The sequence below is a fragment of the Podarcis liolepis genome (assembly GCF_965112155.1).
Source record: "Podarcis liolepis genome assembly, chromosome: 6".
Classification (NCBI taxonomy): Eukaryota; Metazoa; Chordata; class Lepidosauria; order Squamata; family Lacertidae; genus Podarcis; species Podarcis liolepis.
This window is the reverse complement of record NC_139559.1, coordinates 11609901-11629509: the sequence shown is the minus strand read 5'-3', so window position 1 is coordinate 11629509 and position 19609 is coordinate 11609901. Positions and strand designations below refer to the sequence as shown.

The following is a 19609-nucleotide window of genomic DNA, read 5'->3' as shown; positions in this document are numbered from 1 at the left end:
TGGATGTGATGCTGGTAGGGGATGGGTTAAACACATCCTCCCCTGTGCTGCATCTCCACCATACACATGAACCATTAGATCTCAATCTAAAGTCTTTCTGGGACGCAGGTGGCACTGTGGGTTAAACCACAGAGCCTAGGGCTTCCTGATCAGAAGGTTGGCGGTTCGAATCCCCGCGATGGGGTGAGCTCCCGTTTCTCAGTCCCTGCTCCTGGCAACCTAGCAGTTCGAAAGCACGTCAAAGTGCAAGTAGATAAATAGGTACCGCTCTGGCAGGAAGGTAAACGGTGTTTCCATGTGCTGCTCTGGTTCGCCAGAAGCGTCTTAGTCATGCTGGCCACATTACCCGGAAGCTGTACGCCGGCTCCCTCAGCCAGTAAAGCGAGATGAGCGCCGCAACCCCAGAGTCGTCCGCGACTGGACCTAATGGTTAGGGGTCCCTTTACCTAAAGTCTTTCTCCGAGTCTCTCCTTTGGGAGAGCTTCAGAGGCTGATGACAGATTCAAGGGCCTTTTCAGTTGCAGCTTCAGATTTATGGGATGTTCTCCCCAGTGAGTTCTGCCAGGCACCTTCCCTGACACCTTTTCTGTGCCAGGTGAAAACGTACCTTTCCTCCAGGCTTTTGATCGACTATGATGGTGTTGTTTGCTATAAATGTGCTGCCAAACCTTTATGATGTTGTTGCTTGAGGGAAGCAGGGTTGCTTTGTGTATTTTATATGAATCGCATGTATTTTTGCATAAATAGGTTTATATAGTATTATTATTTTATTATAATTTATATCCTGCCCTCAATCAAAAGATCTCAGGGCAGTTCACAGAATAAGGGTGGTTCGCAGAGTAATATATTTTTAGTTGTGCTTATGTTTTTAAATGGGTTGTGAGTCACAGCTAGTGACTAGCAAGTTTCGTAAATAGTGAAGATGACAAAATAATGGTGTTGATGATGGTGGCGAACCCCCCCCCCCTCTTTTGCAGCATAGAGCTATAGCTTCCAGACGTGTACTGACTGTGCCAAACATGCTTTTCCTGCTTGAAAGTGAAGGGTCAGAGAGATCAGGAGGAGACTCTGCCTCTTCTGGCACTGACTGCAGTAACTTTCAGTGTCCTGCCTCCTTCTTTGAAAGCCATGGATCTAAAGTGCCAAAATCTAATGTGCAGGGAGACGCCAGTCATAATGCACCCTCCCTTTCTTCCCATCCTTGCAAGCTGCCTCAAAGCCTCCAAGTTCCCAAGGAGAGGCAGCTGCCCAAACTGTTGCTCTCCCACCCTCCCTGCTTCTTCCTTTCTCCGCTCCCGCCCTCCCCGCACCAGCGTTTCTGTCTGTTTCTTTCAAACACCTCGGGCTGCCTTTTTCTGCTCAGAGGCTGCACGAAGGCTTTAAGGATTCCGGGCTGCTTTGACACATCCCCGCCAAGCCTCAGAGCGGAAATCCTTGAACGCCGCCTCTGAGCAGAAGGAAGGTGGCCACTGGTGAATTCAGAGAACTTGAGGGAAACATTGACAGCCAGTCAGCAGCCAGCAGTGGGGGACCTGATGGGCCGTCAAAAAGATTTGGAAAGAGAAAACAGGAGGGGTGCCAGGTGGAGCTGGCATGGAGCTCTCTGGCTCGCCTGAAGCAGACTTGTCAGCTACAATTGACCCTTAGGCAGCAGAATCGGCTCGCGTTGGGTAAGTCAGTTGGGTAGGTGGAGAATGTTAAAGAGGCTGCGAGTGTTAGCGACTGAACAGAGCCTGAGAAAATTGCTTCCATTGGCTTCATCCCCAGACAGGGCAATTTAACAAAGAAGGTCGTAGCTCAGTGGAAGACCTGCTTTGCAAACAGAAGGTCCCTGGTACAATCCTGGGCATCTTCAGGTTAGGGCTGGAAGGGACCCCTGCCTGAACTCCTGGAAAGCTGCTGCCAGTCTGTGTAGACAGAGCTGAGACCAAGTACAAGGCAGCTTCCTATGGTAGTAAGAGGCTTACTGTCACTACTTGGAACAGCAGCCAAAGAAAAGCTGAAGGTGTTGCTCTTTGTTTAGCAAGGCTCGGGGACAACATTTGCCTTCCTGTTTTCCAGCAGAACATTATTCTGGGCAATGGCTTTGAACAGATTGATTAATTGCAGGTTAGAAGCTGCAGAATCTGTTACATATTCTCCATTTCCCCAAGAGGTGAGAGCTCCCAGTGGACAGCATGGCTGTTTCCTTTGCACAAGAAAGGGAAAAGGCACCTATATGTGCACAGGCACCTATATGTACAGTGGTACCTCGGGTTACATATGCTTCAGGTTACATATGCTTCAGGTTACAGACTCTGCTAACCCAGAAATAGTACCTCGGGTTAAGAACTTTGCTTCAGGATGAGAACAGAAATTGTGCTCCGACGACGCAGCAGTAGCACGAGGCCCCATTAGCTAAAGTGGTACCTCAGGTTAAGAACAGTTTCAGTTGAAGAACGGACCTCCGGAACGAATTAAGTACTTAACCTGAGGTACCACTGTACACAGGAGCATTTCACCACCACTTATGGTCTCCCCGATATGGTTCATTCATCACCTGGGACCCTTCTCTGATTGTCTGGGCCTCAGGGGCAAAGCTGGTGTCAACTTGGGGCAGGATGTTTTCTGTTGTGGCATCCACCTTCTGGAATGCCTTGCTTCTCGAGATCCATCAGGCCCCAGATGGTTGAAGAAGACCTCATTCTTTGTGCTGATTCCTCATTCTTTGTGCTGATGTAATTTGTTGAACATGTTGGGCATTGTTAGTTTACTAATTTGAAGTGATATCTGTGAGTTGGGTATTATCTTTTCTTTATTCTGCTTTTGCTACTGGCTGGAGATATAGTCGCTTTGCTTTGAAAAAATAGGTGGGATAGAATTTTTATGTGTAAATAAGGAATGAATGATGTCACAGCCTAATACAGTGGTCTGCATTATCTGTTCTAACTGGAGATTCCAGAAATTGAATCTGAGACTTTCTGCAAGCAAAGCATCTGTTCAACCATTGATCAATAGGCATGCTTACATAGTAGAGCAGGGGTTGTCAAACCTTTTCAGCAGGGAGCTGGTCCACTGTCCCTCAGACCTTGTGGGGGGCCGGACTATATTTTTTTGGGGGGGTGAACAAATTCCTATGCCCCACAAATAACCCAGAGATGCATTTTAAATAAAAGGACACATTCTACTCATGTAAAAACATGCTGATTCCCGGACCGTCCGCGGGCTGGATTTAGAAGGCGATTGGGCTGGATCCGGCTCCCAGGCCTTAGTTTGCCTACCCATGTGGTAGAGCCTCAGAGAGCAATGTGATCAGTACACCGCCAGTACTAGCTAACTCTAGCTAGAAGCTTTCTCTCCTCCAACCTCCTTGCCTTTTTTTAAAAAACTCTCTGCTCTTCATTACCTCCTATCTCTCTTTGCCAAATGGAAACACGAACCCATTCTCCCTTCCTTCAGATGGAGAAATGCCACCTTCTTTAAACCCTGATGGGTATCCCATTCAAACTCACAGAGAGATCCCCAGCTGTCGAGAGGCCATCTTGCAGCAATTACCTCCCATTGATGAAACATCACTGGAGCATCCTTTGCTATAAACGGTCTGCCTATCAATAGTGGGACAGGGGCTAGGGGCTCATGGCTGAACCAGCATTCAGTTTCAAATACTGCCATGCCGTTTGCAAAACTGAATAAACTCAGGCCCATACCATGGTTGAAAAAAACACTTTAACCCCTTGAAATATTACCTTTGTCTTCAATAAGTAAAGTTAGAAAAAGCCACCCAAACTGCAGAAGAAGGAGGGAAGCATCGTATGAATTACTGATGGATTTAAAGCTATATTACCTGGCTCCCATTAATGAGGCTATAGATATGGTGACAGAGCCATGTGTCCATTCACTCATTATGACTGCGCTTAATTGAATGGATCCCCAAAGAAGACAGTGATAATTGGACTATAGTTCTTAAAAAATATATTAAAGGGAGCTGGTTTCGCAGCAGCCTGCTTTAAGCTCCGTCCTCGCATGACAGCATAAAATGCCAAAGCTGGACAAAAGGTTGTCATTTCCATTGAGCTAATGAAGGGATTGTTAGGCAAGTGAGTCGTTTGTAGTTCAGGATGTTCAGATGATATTTCATCAATGGGAGATTCAAAGGTGCATTGAAATAAACATGCAAATGTAAAAAAAAATAAAAAATTAAGAGGTTGAAAGCAAATGTTGCTGCTGAAACATGTAAAGGGCAAAGGAGAAGAAAGTAGTTTGTTAAGGAATGTTTCAAGATTAAAGAGGAAATGTCAGGCACTGGCAAGCAATATATGGATTAGCAAGAAAAATGCACAGCCAGGAGAAAGAGGGACAGAGGAGTGTTATTAGACATTTTGGTGGAAGGGAATTTTTAGAGCTGTTGCAGAAGGCATACAGAAATATACTAGGAGTGTGCAGATGCCCTGAGATTTGCACCATATCTGTGTCTGTGCATTTTTAAAACATTCCAGTCTGCTTCTGAGTCACACTGTGCTTTCTGCACTTCTATCTGTGTCTGGGGTTCCAAGTTGCTTGTATAAAATGAGGCAAATCTATTTATTTATTTTAAAGTCTTTATGGCCAAAGCGGATAAAATCTACAGGCACAGGAGCTCTTCCAGAGGGAATTAAGGTTGCCAAATTGTAGCCGAGAGGGTCTAAGGGACTTTTTGTATGTGATGTAAAAAATGATTCTCTTTCTTCTATAATCTCTTGTGGGTGAGAGGAGCTGAAGTCTGTAGCTTTCTGACTTAAAAATAATCAAGACGTGGCCAAGTGGTTTTTATTCTTATTGTTGTTATTGTTTAAGTTTACAATTTCATATCGGCCCCTTTTCTCCCTGGTAATTGGGTTGTATCCACAGTATTCTTTAAAAACAAACAAAACCAGAACCTCCACTGCTGTGCTTTAACAGACAAAAAACACATTTCAGAGCTCCACATGCAACATTTCCTTTCCTTCTTGCCAAGCCCATGGACCTCAATTAAAAAAGAGAGATATATACAATGGCATTGTAGTGGCCGGCTCCACCCTGACTTCCATCAACTGAAATTCAAGCTATTCATTTAAATAGTTGTTTAAACATAGGGAGCCTTTTCTTTGGAGTGAAACTAAGCTACCTTCTCCTCATCTGGAGATATACCCTGTGTATAAAGGCAGGGTTTCTCATCACACTAACATAAGCAAAGACTGTTGGATCGGGCCAATGGCATCCTGTTCTCACAGTGACTGACCAGATTCCCGTGGGAATCTGTATGCTGCTGGAAGGACTATATATTACAACTGTGTGTATCCTATGACAGCATCTTAAAAAGCAGAGACATAACCTTGCCGACAAAGGTCCATATAGTAAAAGCTATGGTTTTCCCAGTAGTGATGTATGGAAGTGAGAGCTGGACCATAAATAAGGCTGATCGCCGAAGAATTGGTGCTTTTGAATTATGGTGCTGGAGGAGACTCTTGAGAGTCCCATGGACTGCAAGAAGATCAAACCTCTCTATTCTGAAGGAAATCAGCCCTGAGTGCTCACTGGAAGGACAGATCGTGAAGCTGAGGCTCCAATACTTTGGCCACTTCATGAGAAGAGAAGACTCCCTGGAAAAGACCCTGGTGTTGGGAAAGATGGAGGGCACAAGGGGACGACAGAGGACGAGATGGTTGGACAGTGTTCTCGAAGCTACTAACATGAGTTTGACCAAACTGCAGGAGGCAGTGGAGACAGGAGTGCCTGGCGTGCTCTGGTCCATGGGGTCACGAAGAGTCAGACACTACTAAACGACTAAACAACAACAACATGTATCCTATAAGCCATGGAACTGCATTATACTGTCAGTAAAGGACCTGATCCTACCCCAACTGTCTGGTGTTTTTCTGTTCCATTGGCATCTTCTGCTGGCATGTCGAATGAGCACATGCCCCAACACTGTAATTCTGTGGGGGGGGGGTAAACTACCATTCCCAGGATTATTTGGAGAAAGTCATGTGCTTCAAACATACTTCAAATGTACATGCTTGCGTACACAGCCTTGGCATTATAGCACCACCATGTCCTCCTGTTTCAATGCTTCACAATCCAGCAAAGAAAAAGTTATCTTATAAAGAAGCTGTGCAGAATAAACCACAGATGGTGTCATCCCACCTAGGGTTGTAAAGGCAGCACAGCTTGCTCGGGCGAGATTATTCTTCACGCCACTGATACTGACAAACAAAGGGATCTGTATGGGCTTTCTTTGGAGGGATTATGTGGCTTCCAGGAACGACACATGTTAAATTGGTGCACCTGAGCCATGAAATAACTGCAGGGCAGAGAAGCTTCTCAGCTGACTCCCTGAAACAGATGATATCCTTGGTCTTCTTTGTCATGCTATCCTGCAGCTTATGGAGTAAGGAGATATTTCAGATTACTTCATGACAGGAGGAAGGCTGTGAGCTGGGGATGTGGTACAGGACTTGCAGCACAGAGAGCAGACAAAGAAGGATGGACATCTCATGGTCATCTATGCTTTGATGGGGTGGTAGAGCACCTGCTCCACATGCAGAAGGTCCCAGGCTCAACTCCCTCCATCTCCAACTAGACCTGGCAGAGATCCTTGGTTGAAATGCTTGGAGAGCATCTGCCAGTCAGTTCAGATCATGGACCAATTGTCTGACCTGGTATAGGGCTCCCAACACAGCACAACACAACACAACACAACACAACACATGCCTTGCGTGTTAAGATAGACCATCTTTCAAGTTCTCCTTATGGCAAACTATCACCACATTACTATTAACTGAATGACTACCCCTTATTAAATGATTGGGGAAACACCCGATGAGTTTCTTGTGCCACCACTTTAATTGTATCTGAGAGTCTGAATGTATTTGGTGGCACCGAAGAGGACCATAGTCATCACCCAAGATCAAAGGTTGGAGATGGGTGGAAAGCCCAATGGTAGAGAACATGCTTTACATGCACAAGGTCCCACATTCAATCCCTGGAATTACCAGGTAGGGCTGTTGATTTCCCCTGTCTGAAACCCTATAGACCCGCTGCCAGTGAATGTGGTCAATACTGACCTAGATTAGCCTATGGTCATAGAATCATAGAATTGTAGAGTTGAAAGGGACCCTGAGGATCATCTAGCCCTGCAATGCAGAAAGATGCAGCTGTCCCATATGGGAATTGAACCTTAAGTCTTGGCGTTATCAGCACCACACTCTAACCAACTGAGCTGTCCATCTGATTCAATATTAAGTCATCTTCCTGGGTTCCTAACTAGGGATGGGCCAATCGGTCAGTTTTGATTTCTCTCAGGTTCTCATTTTTTCAGTCTTAAATTCAGTTCTTTTTTTTTAAATTAATGATATTTATTAAAGTTTCAAAGAAAAGATTACATAAATAAAAAGAGGGGGGAAGAAATAAAAAGGGAAAAAATACAAAATACAGAAAAAAGATAAAAAAAAAACACTTAAAAAACACATCAATCTTTCCATGCCTTACATTTCATTTCCTTACTTCCCTGACCTCCTCACACCTCCCTTTTTTGTATTCCAGTTCTGTTAGTTAATTCAGCAATTCTTTTTCCTCTTTGTTTTTGTCTTAATCCTTTAACTTAATATATTATAACTTTGGATTTTCACCTGTTAACAATCCATTTTTATATACACCTTTATAACATTACTGCTAAAACCACTTAACTTCATTCTGACATCATTCTAACATTCATTCATTTTGCAGTATTTCTGTAAATAGTCTTTAAATTTCTTCCAATCTTCTTCCACCGACTCTTCTCCCTGGTCTCGGATTCTGCCAGTCATTTCCGCCAGTTCCATATAGTCCATCACCTTCATCTGCCATTCTTCCAGAATGGGTAAATCTTGTGTCTTCCAATACTTTGCAATAAGTATTCTTGCTGCTGTTTTAAATTCAGTTCTTCACATTGGTTTGAGATTTTTTTTTTTTTTTTTTGTGTGTGTGTGTGTGTGTGTGTATAGTACTCCTGAAAATTCATCAGTGCAATTCATCAGTGCAAATTTCCCCTGATATACGCATTTTTGCAAAGCAATTGTCCCTAATGTATTTTGTATGTCATTCTCAATAATATATGCATTTTTCTACACATTATTTGGCTGGAGAATTCCATTTGGAAATTTGGAGAAGTGTGAATTTCAAATGATGGCTGCATTTCGGTTTTCAACTTGTTTTGGAAAGTCTGAATTTTGTCTTTAAATGCGAACTGAATTGAATTTCTGCCCCATCCATAGTTCCTACCAACAGCTGAGATACTGATAGCATTTCCCATCATTCTTGGATACAACTACACTGATCTCTCTTGCGGCTGGGTATATTTCTCTGCAGCCTTGTAAAGCTTCATCCAGTCTACAGCAAAGGCGATCCAGCCCTCTGGAGAGCTTGAACTAAATATTTTATAAAAGAGGACTTTGAGCACATAAAAAGTGGAGGGAGGGAGGACACAGAGAGAGGGGAAAGCAGAGAAAGCAACTGCATTTCCATGCGTATTGCTGGCATGGCAATAAATGTTGAGACTTCTCAAATGCCACCAGGACTTATTTGAGATAATAAGTATTTCAGCTCTGTGTCGCTTGTAGCAGGAATGGCACTCACTTTCCCCCAATCTTCTTTAAACACATAGTCTTTACTAGCACATTCATCTCCTCTTAAAAACCGAAGAGTCAGAGGCTTTTGAATCTCTTCATATGGAATTTCCCTAGTAAAATTCTTCCAAAAATTACTGGAGCAGGGTCGCGCATAGCGCTTTTAAAAAATGCATGAACCCCCAGCTCTGTGATTACCGCTGCTTGGCTCTCAGAAACTGCAGCACTCTGAGATTGGGTTTCTCCACCAAGTGAAAGATAAAAGAGAGAGCTTTCTGGTAGAAGAGTTAGTGGCTTGTTTAGTTATGAATGTGGTGGGGGTGGGGGAACTGAACATTTCTTCATCATATTTCCTTTTCCCGCATACACTGGTAGAAGGAACCAATAATGCTAGATCAAAGTTTTGTACAAAATCAGATAATCTATTTCATTGTAGGGGTTTGGACATGCTCACTCGTTTTAGCTTTTATTATTAACAAAATCCCAACGTTCTAGCAAGACGGGTTGGGTATAATCTTCCTCGTGCTGTTTAATGGAGAGCATTTCCAGGGCATCTTACAAATCCTAACAATAATATGGGCTCATTTAGGAGGAAAGGTGGGGATTAAATTTAAGAAAATAAAATAAATGATAATGAATAGTAATATTTAAAAATATGAAAACAAGCCAGGATGATGTTCCGTGGGGAGTTAGATGACTTTGCATCATAGCAAGTCTTATTTCACACTTTCCCATCGCTTTCCAGATTGCAAATAGTCAAGTCTTTGGGGAAAACAGGTTTATTGTGCAAATCAACTTTACTTGTGCAACCAGAATTTGACAGTATGCGAGTGAATCCCACCTCCAAACAGTGACAGTCCGAATGTGGCACAGCCAGAATAAATAACATCATAAAACCCACAAAGCATCAAAACAGTTCCCACTGCAGATTAAAAGCCTGGAGAAATAAATAGGACCCCACTTGGAGCCAAAGGGACATAATTGAGAGCGCCAGGCAAGACTCCATCGCAAAGACTATAGGTTGTGTGCCATAACTAAACTAACTCTCCCTAGTCACCACCTGTCTCACTTTAGACAATGGAGGCACCTGGAGGATGTTAAAACTGTAAAGTGATGAAGATCTTGTGACCCTCCATATCTTGTAGGACTCCAGCTTGAACCAGCCCTAGCCATCAGGGATGATAGGAGTTGTAGACCAACAACATCTGGAGGAGATCAGGTTCTCCAATCCTGGAGAATGGGAGCAGGTAATCCTCTAAATACATCAGGTCTCAGACTTTGGACTTGGGGCTCTTGATTCACTGCAGTGCAGTTGATCATTCCAACTTGGCATTTTGCTCATGGGATTCACCATCCCTTGACCCTGGCCCTGCAGTTGATCTCTACTAGAGATTCCCTCTGCAACAAGTGAATTCCTTCCATGGCCATTCCATGCTTTCTTTAAGTTGGGAAGAGAAGGATGAAACACTGACTTGGGAGTATCAGACGAAGGTGGCAGTAACACTTGTGAATGCAAGTTGCTAGAAACCACAGAAGGCAAGAGTGCTTTTCTGCTTGGATGCTATGAGTTTCCCAAAGGCATCTGGTTGGGCACTGTGAGAACCAGATATTGGCCTAGATGGACCATTGACCTAATACAGCAGGCCTCTTCTTATGTTCATCTATTTTGCTGGTGGTTATTTTTGGCTGTTGCCGTTTTCTCATCAGTTTCCTCTCCTTCTGGTTTTTTGCCCGTCTAAAGATTTACCCTCATCTTTGAGCAGGCATGTTGCACCATCTGTTGCAGAATTTCTCCAGAAAGACCTTGATGTGCAACCAAGTTACATATCTGTGACTTCCCACAGTGTGCGGGTTGTCTCTTGTCAAATGAGAACAAATGGCTATAAGGAAAATGACACCTTTGTTGCAAGGCAGCCTTGCGTTTGTTTTTATTTTGGGTTTTATTATTTCCATCCTTGGTTGTGGGGTTGTGGGAGGGAAGAGAGAGAGAGAAATCATGAAGAAGCAAGAGAGAAGGGACAAAGATGCTCTGCTCTTACACACTTGTCCCATAAAGTAAGGGAAAGGATCATTGGGTTTCAGCTGTAGGAAGCCATTTAAGATGTTCCAGTGGAAAAATGAACAATTCAGAGACCACAAGAGCTTGTGTTCCATCTCCCCACAAAAAATAGGTCCTGATCCAAGAGGAGATATGAATTGACCCTTTCCTCTCATTTTCGCCAGTTGTTCCACATGGCTTATTTGCTGCTTCTTTGTCCTGCCCCCTTCCAGGAGATTTGTGAAGTTGAACATTCATTGCATGTAATGAACTGCAAACCTCTATGAACAGCATTCATTTCTATGGCATTATTGCTGCTAGCTCTTAACTCTGTGGGCCTGTGCAATAAAAACATAAATACAAAGGTTTTATATGTTAATAAGCTTGGGTATCATTACTAAAATAATCAAACGGTTGGAATTATTCTACTAGGAAATTGTCCCTATTTCTGCAGCAACATTTCCTGTCAAGGAAACAGCTGATTAGCGCTAAACCGAATTTAGCCAGCCATAGATTTAAACTGTTGGCTGGGAGCTGGTGTTAGTATGAGAAGTGTATAAAATAATCTCACCTCGCTCCATTTTGATTTTGTCATTATGTGCAACCATGACCTTTAATAGCACATTAGTGTCGTGTATAATGTCACTCATTAGCAAAAGGAGTTTCTTTGTGTAACCCAAGCTAATACTCTTAGAAATGTGCTCTGCACCTTCTGGTGAATTAATTGCCGTAATGCAAGGACGTGAGGGGTTTGTGGAGGGAGGAGACAGAAGCAGCTTTAAGCACACACACACACACACACACACACACACACACACACACACTATTTAGTCTTGCAGAATGGCATACACCACACTTCTGATGGATCAGGGTCAAGTCCATGTCATGGTGGTCGGGTTTGCATGGGCTTTGCCCCCGCTGCACTAAGAATCTGGATCACATTTTGCACATAGGAACTAAGGAATGCATTATACTGAGTCATATCATTTAGCCCAGTATTGTCAACACTCACTAGCAGTGGGTCTCCAGCATTTTAGACATTGGACATTCCCAGTTGTATGTGGAGGAGCCAGGGCCTTCTTCTGCCTGCAAAGCAGACGTTCTATCTCTGAGCAATGGCCTTTCCCACTAGGCAAGAAGCTTCCAGTCAGCAGGCACAGGAGCCCAAACCCATCCCAATTTAAGCAAAGGCTTGAAACCTCATCTGCCTCCCAGGTCCTTTTCTGGATCAGACCTCCTTGAACCTGCATTTTAATGTTTGCATTTATAGGTATTTGTAAATGAATGGTTTAGATTCATGGTAGCCAACACAGTGGAGTCCCTGTGTTGTTGGACTCCAGCTCCCATCAGCACCAGCAGGGCTGCCTTAAACATTTGCAGTGCCGGGGTGCAAAAATCCACCTGGTGCCCCCCCCCCCAGCTTGCCCAGTCCCAGCCATGCAGGAGGGCGGAGCTGGCCAGCCACCTCAGTGTCTCGCTGGCTCTGTCACCCCCGAACTTGCTGCGCAGAACCGCCCACAGCAGAAGAGCCCGTCGTGGCGTTCCTACCAATGGGTGGGCTTTTCCCCAGACTCAACTCTTGGGCCCTGGACTCTCAGCCTGGCACTCCTGAGAGCCCGGCGCCTGAGTGCCCCACACCCCTAGCACCTATGGGTAAGACGGCCCTGAGCACCAGGCAGCATAGCCAATAGGCAGAAATTGTGAGAATTGCAGTCCATAATGTCTAGAGCAGAGGCGCTGCCTTGGGTCGAAGGTTGGGGGCCTGGCAACATTTTGCGCAGATGTCACATGCCCAATGTGCACCCATGGCATCACGTGTGCAGCACACAGCACATGCATGTCATCAGGAGGAGGCACATCGGAATGAGGCCTTGCCCAGTGCCATGTAGCATCAATGGCTGCAGCGCCTCCTCTCATGCTCAGGAGAAGCCTGCCTTTGATGCCACACTGCACTCAGCTCAGCTGTTCGACCCCCTCCGCCCCTTAATATTGGGGGGCTGAGCCCCTGCTTTCAGGGCCTGAGCAGAGTAGGAATGGTGGAGACCGCCTCCCCATCCTGACCCTACAGGGGTTTGAGGGAGGTCACAGCTCAGAGTCAGATGAGGGGGAAAGTTGGGAAATCATGGAAGAGCCAGACCATCAGCTGGCTGACACGTTGTCACTAGAAAGCATTCCAGACCCACCATCTCCCAGAACCCGGCGAGTCTTAAAAGTAGGAGAGCAAAGAGCTCGAAGACAGAGGGCACTTAGCGGCACCCGTAGAGTAGGTGATGATGATGACAAATGATTAAGTGGGAGAGATGGGGGTGGAGATTCACTCAAGACAGTGCCATTATCCAAGAGGCTCAAATAAAGAAGGACTGTAAGAAACTTTTCTTTGTCTTTATACTTTCCTGGCCAACCAGCCGGAAGCCGCTGATAGCATCTTGACACCTGCTGGGGAATCTTGAGGGGACTGGTGACACCTTTTCCCCCTAGAGTTAGTCCACCAGGTCTAAAGGGCACTATATTGGCTGTTTTAAATCACCCTGTGTAAACCACTCAGAGGTCATCTGCCGAGTAAGCTGTATGTAAATTTTGTTAAACAAGTAATCAATCAATCAATTTACTTTTTAAAAAAGCCATTCACACAATTGCTAATTGTATGAATGGAGTCGTGTCTAGTTTTCCCTAACAGGAAGGCTTCATTAGAAGATCTAAATGAGGAGAAAAGTTCTTAAGGGTTTCCATGCATAGGTATGTGGCAAGAGTTGTTCCTGTGTACCGGACACAGGCTGCATTCACGCAGCAGCTCAGTCCGTTTTCCCAATGTTTTCCTAACTGTTAATTTCTGCATCATGTTTGAGCTTTTGCACAACATAAAAGCCACTTCCGGGAAAATAGCAAGTTTAGTGCTCATTTCCATGTTCTTTGCTTCCAGGGGGGGGAATCCATTTGCAAATAACATGGAAATGAGCGCTAAACTTGCACTGCATTCCAGTGTATTTCTGGAACTGGCTTTTAAGTTGTGTGGAAGCTCAGATATAATGCAGAAATTAACAGTTAGGGAAACTCCAGGAGAATGGAATCAACTGATGTATGAATGCAGACACAGCCTCTATTTTGTTGCTCACTATGCCTGCTGAATCACAGGCCCTGTTTTTGCCTTGGGAAGAATGGGGGGTGCCGTATTCATATTTAGCGAGGGTGAGTCGCTAGCAACACTCTTCAAGGTTTAGCTCTCTCCTCAGGATTCCTAGAAATGAAAGCAGATACATTTATTTGTTGGCTTGAAATATTTCTACCCAACTTCTCCTGCTCAAAGTGCCTCACAGTGAGCATTAAAAGCATGCACCTCACCTCCATCACAGACGTTAATGTATGTTGGGGTGGAGAACCTTTTGCAACCCAAAAGGTCCTTCTGGATGCAACATGCCAACAGTGGGCATGGAGAGAGGTACATGTGGGTTGAGCAACTGATGTGCATTCTGCCTTTGTAAGGTAGGCCATTTCTGAATGCATCCACACATCTCTATCTTCCATCCAAGCAAGGAAGAAGAATGATCAGAGTTCAGTGATGCATTCCAGCCAGGGAAGACCTCTCAAGGGGGATGTGAAGTGAGGAGTGTGGCTAGGGAGATGATGAGACCTAGGAAAAAATCACAGTGGCCAGATAGAGATGCCTGGAGGGTTTCCAGTCCCTTGTTACCATGTTAAAGGCAGAGTGAACTGCGCTGCCGGTTGGATTTTAATTGTACGTTACAGCTTAGTATTGCCTTCATTTTGAATTCCATATGGGACCACCATAATATTTTCATTGCTCAGGCCCTCCAAAGGTCCTCATCTGGCTCTGCTGGTTGGCCACTGTGAGAACAGGATGCTGGAGTAGATGGGCCATTGGTCTGATCCAGCAAGCTTTTCTTCCCTTCTCATGTGGAAGGGTCAAAACTATGTATATATATATCGGATGGCCCCTAGGTTTCTCACTCAGTACATTTGTATCTCAGTAAGTTGCTGTTTGGTATATCGTTTTCCCCATTCACCACCAAGCTTCTGAAGATCCTGAATATGGTTCCTCCTAGAAGCAGCTCACCAGATGGGTTGGATAAACTAGATTCCTGGCAGTTTGGTTACTGCTGCTTCCCAGGAGGGAGAGTGGGGGGAGAGGGCAGCGAGGGTGGCATGGTGCAAATGCACTGGCAGAACCAATCTGACCAACTTGAAAGGCTGCTTGCACCATGCTGACGTCCCTACTGCCTCACCTTCTCTGTCATGGGCTGACCAAGTCAGAGCAATCCAGATAGATGGGTTGTTGGGTATGTGGAGGAGAGCTCCAGCAGGTTGAGGAGGACTCTGCCAGACTGGGAGGAGTGTGATAATTAGGATCCTGGGTAGGGTCCAAGTGTATGGGATCCTCTCAACCTGCTCCCTCGAACCACCTGTCTCCAAGGCAAGAGCCCCAAGCCCTGCCTCCCTCTCCAAGCCCTGCTACTCTCTCCACAGCCTTCAGAGACTATCTGTGACACTTCCACAGTGCCTCTCATGCAACCCTGGAGTTGTCAGATGCTGGGCACTGGCACCAGGTATGGAGAGCACTATGAGCTCCAGCCCCCTCAATATTTTAAATCAGGGGGCCCAGGGCCCCCCCCACAATATTGAGGGGGTCGATATCCCCCGCCCCTGCTGTGTGCCCTCCAGGTGCCCTAGCCCCCACCCAGGAGCTGTGGGAGCCCAATGTTGTGTTCTACCTCCTTCCCCCCCACACCCAATGCCGCGTGGGGAGGAGGCCAAGTGGCGGAGCCCAGTGTCACACACTGCTTCTGCCTCCCCATGGAATGTCCCGCTGGGCAGGACACGTCACGTGAAATCACATGATGTGCCTCACCAATGAGGGAGCAAGTTGGTGCCCCTGATGCTGCGTATATCCCTGCCTCTCCAGAGGGGGCAGAGGCACACACACACACACGTACCCATCACCTAGGTGCCAAATCCACCAAAGAAGACATGAACTGATGGAGCAGATCTTGCCTTCAAGATGGAGTGCTAGGCTGCTCTCTTTAGGAGCATAACCACTTGCTGCACTAACCAGAGCCTGCCCCATTCCTTTATAAAGAATAGCATGGAGAAGAAGAAGAATAATTTATTATTTATACTCCGCCCATCTGGTTGGGTTTCCCCAGCCACTCTGGGCGGCTTCCAACACAATATTAAAATACAGTAATGCATCAAACATTAAAAGCTTCCCTAAACAGGGCTGCCTTCAGATTTCGTCTAAAACTCTGGTCGTTGTTGTTCTCTTTGACATCTGGTGGGAGGGTGTTCCACAGGGTGGGTGCCACTACCGAGAAGGCCCTTTGCCTGGTTCCCTGGCTTCTCGCAGTGAGGGAACCACCAGAAGGCCCTCAGCACTGGACCTCAGTGTCCAGGTAGAACAATGGGGGTGGAGACGCTCCTTCAGATATTCTGGACTGAGGCCGTTATGCTGGTGTCAGATCAGCATCTTAGCTAGACACCTTCTATGCCTTTGTATAACTGTTCTTCGGATTAACTGCCTGCTGTGTCTTTAACCAGCATCACCCTAAACATTAAAGACCTTGGAAAGAACTCTCCCTAGAGTCCTTGTTCTTCAGCAGCTGGGAGCCAGGACACCCTCCCTCCCAGTGAGCAATAATAAGGCTCTGCCTGCCAGGAAGTTAAGCTGGCAGATTCAACCCACCTGGCAGGACGCTCTATGAGCACCTCCACTTTCGCAGACCACTTGATTTCCATGTGCATTTGAGTAACTTCACATCCAGCCCTGAGTGCTGCACTTTGATTCAAATTGTTCTCTCTCTCACACACACACACACACACATACACAAATCCCTCCACCTTGTCTACAGCTGGTTGCTTTTTACATTATTCAATAAATAAAATCCCAGCTGAATAAGGGGAAAAAATGTTAAGTATTCGACTGGAAGGCTCACCGGGTTTTAGCATAATCTTAGCAGTTTAAATCTACTTTTTCTCCCCCCCCCCCTCTCCCACATGAGCTTGCATTGCGGCGGAAAAATAGTGTACCCTTCCAATTTCAAGTTAGAGAAAAGCACCTGCTCGGCTCGAAAAACGATTTAAAGTTTTCTTTTGGTTAAATCACATATTTTTTTCCAATAGCCCCATCCGCCTCTCTAAAGGGATTATTGTATAAAGCTGCACCAGGTCAAGTGAAATAATTAAACACAAGCTGGCTCCACTAATTAACTTATCCACAGACCATTGTTAGGTATTAGCATTTTAAAGACAGGATTAGTCTGTTAACCCTTGGTGGTCCAGAGGCAGAAATGTTCACAAAGGCCAGACATTGCTACACGTTTGGAAACTGCAGCTTTACGGTATTAAAGTTTGCTCCCTTTTGACTACATAGCGTAGGGACAAAGTATACCATTCTGATAAACCCACTTCCACTTAAAAAAAAAAAAAGTGAGTGGAAATTGGCCAGCCTTTATTTTGAAGTAAAAGTAGCCACAGGGCTCCAGTCCAGACCTGCTTCTGCATCCCAGTTTTCTGCAGAAATTGCATCCCCACCCTCAGCTGCTATTTGCAGACCCTCCAAGGGTCCCTTTTTCCAAGGACAATCCTGGAATTACAGAAGCCATCCCGGTTTCTTATTTGATCCTGCTTTTCCTTAGGATGTCCCGATTTTCATCAGAAAACTGTTGGAGGTTATAGAGTCATGCTACCCCCAAGTCAAGGTGATAAATAACTATACAACTTTTAATAAGGTATTACTATTATTATTATTATTATTATTATTATTATTATTATTATTGAATAGGATGTCCCGGCGGTTCGAATCCCCACAACAGGGTGAGCTCCTGCTCCTACCAAGCTAGCAGTTCAAAAGCACGTCAAAGTGCAAGTAGATAAATAGGTACCGCTCCGGCGGGAAGGTAAACGGCGTTTCCGTACGCTGCTCTGGTTCGCCAGAAGCGGCTTAGTCATGCTGGTCACATGACCTGGAAGCTGTCTGCAGACAAACGCCGGCTCCCTCGGCCTATAGAGCGAGATGAGCACCGCAACCCCAGAGTCGGTCACGACTGGACCTAATGGTCAGGGGTCCCTTTACCTTTTTATTTTCATTGGAGGAATGCTGGAGGGTATGTATTTGGCCCCTAAGAAGCTGTTTTAGCACTTTCAGGAGCAAATATTACTCAGGGGAGTTTTTTTAGAAGGTCTCTGATAATGCAAATATGGAGCACATTCTGAATCAGCCTTCACAGCTAACCTGTCCTTCAGAATGAAATCACCCAGGTTAAGTACCATTGTAGGGAGTCTGTTCATTAGGAGGGGCAGTTTGTCAGCTGTCCCCACTGCAAAACATCTAGAGGGCACCAAGTTGGAAAAGGTGGTTGCAAGCTACCTTGAGCCTTCCCCTCCCCCGGGATTTGTGGGGGGGGGGAGTGTGGCAATGAAGCAGAACAGATAAAACAGAATGCAACCTGGTACCCTGTCAACTGTGTGTGTCAACTCGATTCGTTCCAACCAGAGACACATATGCTACCACAGCTGTGCATGGGGCCAGTCCTATCATTAAACAGAGTGAGACAGCTTCCTCGGGCAACTGATTTTGGATGTCATGAGGTGTCAGCCAGTTGTTATTTCCTAAACCACGATGGTCTTTTTATTGCCAGCAAGAGGTGCTTGTGGGATTTTCCACCTCCGCTGCCAAAATAATTTGCCTGGCCCTTGGAACTCTGCCCTGTAAATTGGAGGGGGGTGGGGATTTGGTGTTCTGCCTCAGGCAGAAAAATGTCTTCACCCCATGGAGAAGAGAAGGAATCTGCAAATAGAGGCTCCACTTCCAACCCCTTGAAAGGTGATGGACTGGGCTGTTCTCCAAATGACCAACCAAAAGCCAATAGTGATGTGGAGAGAAGTGATAGCTTCAGCAGTGGGAGGTGTCAGCTGTGCAGGTAGGAATGGTGCTTTTTCAAAACAGCTTTCCAGCAAAACTAGTTACTGAGTAAGGGCAGTCATTTCTAAAACTTCTGAATAATTCCAAGACCCTCCAATTGCCCCTACTTTCTATGAAGAGTCCTGGATTTACAGAAGCCATACCAGTTTCTGATTTGATCCTGGATTGTCCGCTTTTCCAGAGGACGTCCCCATTTTCAGCAGAGAAATGTTGGAGGTTGTGGACTTATGTGATTCCTATGTCAAGAAGATATGTAACTGTACAAACTTTAGAAGACACTCGAAGGCAGCCTTGTATAGGAAAGTTTTTAAAAAAATGTTTAATAATTTATTATGTTTTTATATATGTTGGAAGCTGCCCAGAATGGCTGGAGCAATCCAGTCAGATGGGTGGTGTGTGTGTGTGTGTAATATCTATCTATCTATCTATCTATCTATCTATCTATCTATCTATCTATCTATCATCTATCTATCTATCTATCTATCTATCTATCATCTATCATCATCTATCATAATCTATCATCTATCCATATATATTTCCCGCCCATCTGGCTTGGGTTTCCCCAGCCACTCTGGGCAGCTTCCAACAAAATATAAAAAATACAATAAAACTACAATAAAACATTAAACATTAAAAACTTCCCTAAACAGGGATGCCTTCAGTTGTCTTCTAAAAGTCAGATAGTTGTTTATTTCCTTGACATCTGGTGGGAGGGTGTTCCACAGGGCGGGTGCCACTACCAAGAAGGCCCTCTGCCTGGTTCCCTTTAACTTTGCTTCTCGCAGTGAGGGAACCGCCAGAAGGCGCTCGGAGCTGGATCTGTTAATGGAATAGGATGTCCCTATTTTCATCAGAGAAATGTTGGAGAATATGCAATTCCATTATTTCATTTCTTTAAGTTAAAAGCATGTTCAGAGCCAGCTTCAAAGAAGTTGCACTTTCTTAGACTCCATAGCACAGCACCCCTGACCCAACAATCCTGCCCTTTTCAATCTGCAAGTAGTGGTCAACATGGTGACTAAAATCCCAGTTTTGCAC

At 45.2% G+C, this 19609-nt stretch overlaps 1 protein-coding gene across 7 annotated transcripts in view; it reads left to right on the top strand.

Moving 5' to 3' along the window:
* CDH4 (cadherin 4) overlaps positions 1-19609 on the top strand; it is an 806167-nt gene that overhangs the window by 664466 nt on the left and 122092 nt on the right. The window lies entirely within an intron of this gene.